Source organism: Pseudorasbora parva, chromosome 9 (genome assembly GCF_024679245.1).
Source record: "Pseudorasbora parva isolate DD20220531a chromosome 9, ASM2467924v1, whole genome shotgun sequence".
Taxonomy (NCBI): domain Eukaryota; kingdom Metazoa; phylum Chordata; class Actinopteri; order Cypriniformes; family Gobionidae; genus Pseudorasbora; species Pseudorasbora parva.
Genome location: NC_090180.1, coordinates 31,091,505 through 31,095,191, shown reverse-complemented (window position 1 = coordinate 31,095,191; position 3,687 = coordinate 31,091,505).

Here is a 3,687-nt window from a genome sequence, read left to right as displayed (position 1 = left end):
ATACATAATTGATACAACTAGTGATTAGTTGACTCAACTTCCTGTATCAAGTACTGGACTTGAAAAAATTACTTAAAGGTGCACTATGGAGCTTTACGTCCACTGGAGGGCGCCTATTCAAAACAAATCGTAGTTTGATGACGCAAAGTGTGAGCGCAGCATCTTGGGAGATGTGGTCTTCTCATCACAGCCGGTGGAAAATAGGACTCGGGCAGAAATCACGTTCATGCATGCGGTTAATAACGTTACTGTAGTCTAAAGCAGAGCAGGACCGAGTGTTATGGACCTGAGCACAGCTGCTGGAGCGATTGTTAAACAAATACCCGCCTCGCGAATACCGGGACTTTTATTATGACGGGACGGGACACATTCGCCGGGCGCCTGCACAGATCCGCTTTTCCGGTTATGATTTTGAGGTAATGTAGCTCTGTTTATCTTATTAGATACATTTAAGTGTGTTGAAAATGATGTTATGCTGTTACTCTGTGCGTTCACTTGTTCACACTGCTAAGAGTAAAGCGCTCCTGCCAAATAAAAGCCGAAACCGAGGGTAGCGCAGATATGACGCAATTGACAGGCGACTCCCTCAAATGCAATGCTGAAACGTCCCTGTCCTTAGTTAAAGTAGCAATTTTCTCACAATTTACAAATAGTTGGAAACTTCTGGGATATTGTAGGTACTCAACTGAACAAAATATATAACACCGGCCTAGTGGTTTTTGGATATTTTACTGCAAAAATACTACATAGTTCACCTTTAAGATAACTAAGAGATGTTGGTTGAATTTATTATATCAAGTTCTTACAACTGTGAAACAAGTTGTCTAAACACGGAATAAATAATTGATACAAGTTGTGATTTGTTCTCTCAACTTCTTGTATCAAGTAAGTTGGACTAGAAAACATTACTTAAGAGAATTGAAAGATGTGGGTTGAACTTGTAAACTCCACCTGCTTGGCCCAACGTAGGAATCCAACAGCTGGTCGAAGGACTTCTGCTTGTATGTCTTTTTCAGGCGCTTCTATAAAGAACACTGCAATTTATTAAAATGTGAAGATCCAATTTTAAATCTGACTCCATGTTGAATTTCATCCGACTCTAATTGTATGTAATTTCATTGAGTTTGTTACATTTATAAATGTATGGCTGATCGTATGATGAGCTGTGATTTAATTTAGATCTTTGATTTCTCTGAGTATCTCTACTTCTCACTTTCTTCGTTCATCAAGGGACCCGATTTCGCTCAGAGACATTAATGTTCGCGATTTACATTTCTCACGGACGCAGACGGGCCAGTTCTGATATTAGTCAGAGGATTACAGAGTGAATATTTTACCTTTAAGTTCTTGCGCCTGCTTACTCATCTTAAAGCGTAATGGGACTAATAATCACAGGAACTGCAACTTGCTAATACAGTGATAGTCAGAAATCAGATTATCCCTAATGCTGTGCTCCATGCTCCAGTCATTGAGTCCTACGGTTTGATCTACCCTGGCACAAAATCTGTGGTAATACCGAACTCCGATTGATCCATAATAAAAGAAGCGGCCTTAGAATAATACAAGATTAATCAAAGTTAATGTTTATTTTAGCCAGGCAAAAACATCAAAATATAGTCAATTAAAAGACAATGATACACAACTGATCAGCATACAATATAACTCAATTATAAAATAGTATAAACATAGTTTCAAAGAGTCATCATTTACCTGGCTATAGAGACACACTGAAACAGTGTGGGAAGTTCTGGATACAGATGCTTCCCCGAGTGGTTTGCCCCTTCTCCTTAAATACTCAACCAGAACAAAGAACAATAAACATTTAGCACCCAAATATTTGTTCTTTTCTCAGACCCAAATGGTCCCACCTATCCTTGGGGCCTGACAGCAAATGTTTATCAAAAGATCTTTATGAGCATCTCCCCACACCAGAGGAACAAACCTGGTTGTCCTTGTTTTATGACCTGTTTTACTGGTGCGGGAATGTCACCTATTCCACTGATGTGAGAAGGAAACCTGTTTACCAATCACACCAAAAGTATTTATATTGACCATACAGAAACAGCTTGTGGCAGTATCTGTGAGATTTGCACGTTTGTGTGACCCTGATACAGAGGGCGAGAGGGTCATATCTCGGCAGGGGTGAGGAAATAGGATTGGGGATTTTTTTTTTTTCTAAATATGTGTATTAATATGTTTTATTTGTTGTATATTCATGTTTTTCCTGGCCAGAAAAAGAGAAAAAAAGAGATGTAATGGAAAACAAAGTTAATGCGGTAAAACCGAAACCATCGTTACTGTTTCATACTACGGTGTACCAAGTGCTGATGAAGATCTGAAGCTCAAATTCAGATATGGTAATGGCCATTTAAATTCTGACACACACTGTAAGCTATCGACCAATCCAAACAGACTGGTCTATTAACCAATCAGAGCAGAGTAGGCTATCGGAAAGGCAGGGTTTAGAGAGAATGCATCAGGATTGTCTAGACACTGTGAGAAAAGAGATGATACTGCAATGTAGCCTGGGAAAACCCAGACAACTTCCAGCAAATTTAGATTTGCTTTGCAAGTAGTCTGGCAAAGAGCTCATTCAAACCCATTTCCAATCGCGGCACCAATCAGAAACGCTGGGGCGGGCTTTACACGATGACGACAGCGCAGCGATGGTAAAGCAGGATGCCGCTGTGGAACGTCACTCGTTGGAATCAGTTATCTCGTCTGTTTTAAGCGATTAAAACTTTTCCTTTTCGTTAAAACCCGAGCAAAGAACAACACTCGGCTACCAGATGTGAATTACACGGGCTACTTTGATGAGGAGGATGGGGAGTGTGATCATGTGCAACACCACACAGCAGCTCTGGATCTGGCCTTTCTCTGCTTATTTCATCACACTAGATCTGGTAATCATGTAAAAATGTAAATAATTCTAAATAAATAACTAGCATAACTATGCTCAAGTCTGAAAATGTTCTAATACATCTGAAATGACTAAATTTGAAAAAAGTTTGTGAGACACAATTTTCCAAAGACTCATCAATATAATTTTATTTTCAAATATTGCAAACTGTTCCACCGTCAATCCGAGATGTTTCAGTCGGTCTGAAATGCTATTAGGTGTTCCAAATTTAGCAAAAATGTTGATGGAGTGGCAGTGGACCCCAGCTATTATCATATTTCTTTTACAACAACGGCAAAAGTCGTCAGAAGCCATTGCAACATCTTCCTCGAAATCACAAACAGAGAATTGCTCTCAGATGATTCTCCGTCGCTCTGCATACGTCATTGTCCGTTGGTGACGTCCCTTTAGAAATGATTTGTCTATGAAGCTTTGCCAGACCATAACTCAGTTACTACTGAGAATGGTCTGGTTTCAACCAGGCTAGCTGCAATGTATATTAAGAGAAAATTTGTTTTTTGACCTTGGAGGCATGTAAACCTATTGTAGAAGAGCTCTTAAACAAAATTAGAGCAATTAAATTGTATAATAGGGGCACTTTTAAAAGTTAGAAAATATTTTAGGAAGTGTGATAGGCTTATATGTATAAATACATTTGCCTAATCAGTGAGAAGATACAAAATGCATTATTTTAAGCAAGTGAACTACATTTGATGGATCGGGTTATCAAATGAAGAAATAAAATCAAAACGAATACAATTAATAATAGTAACCAGACACAAAATTAA